A 609-nucleotide genomic window follows, 5' to 3' on the forward strand; every position below is an offset into this window, starting at 1 on the left:
GCGCGAGGCGCGCTCATTTAGAAGCAGCTCCTCCCCGAGTGGGAGGACGACGAGCGAGCAGTGCGAGCGGAGCAAGACGGAGCAGAGCAGACAACGGCTCAGCAGCAGCAGCAGCCGCGCACGGCGACGGCAAACGAAGTCCATTCACTTCTAATTTGTCTTCGTCAGAGAATAACACTTTACACTGGCGTCGTCGTCGACGACGACGTCGTCTCCCGGCCGCGTCCCCTCCCCATCCTCTTCGAGCGCCGTGACAAACGCCGCCACCCTCGGGGCGTATGACGGGGGCTCCGCCCGGAATGTGGACGCCCCGAAACGCCCCGGCCTCTTCAGACCAAACGGCGTAAAGGCGACGATGTAGACACCAGGCGTGTGCAAACACGGGAGCTAGCAGGGGAGGTCGGCCGGCCCAGCGCCGCTCGTTCAGCGCTGGGATTCTATGGTGAAGGCAGGGCTCTGGTTGCGAGAGTCTTTTGCCCCACTGAAGAAGGAAGCTGCTTCCCGTGGCGTGTGGGCGCGCGCGACTGGAAGGGGGAGGGTGGCGGTGTTGTAGTTCACCCCCGCACCGTGAGAGAGAGAGAGAGCGGAGGGGGGGGGAGGGGGCACAGG

The sequence above is a fragment of the Frankliniella occidentalis genome, unplaced genomic scaffold (genome assembly GCF_000697945.3).
Source record: "Frankliniella occidentalis isolate FOCC.00 unplaced genomic scaffold, Focc_3.1 Scaffold21, whole genome shotgun sequence".
NCBI lineage: Eukaryota > Metazoa > Arthropoda > Insecta > Thysanoptera > Thripidae > Frankliniella > Frankliniella occidentalis.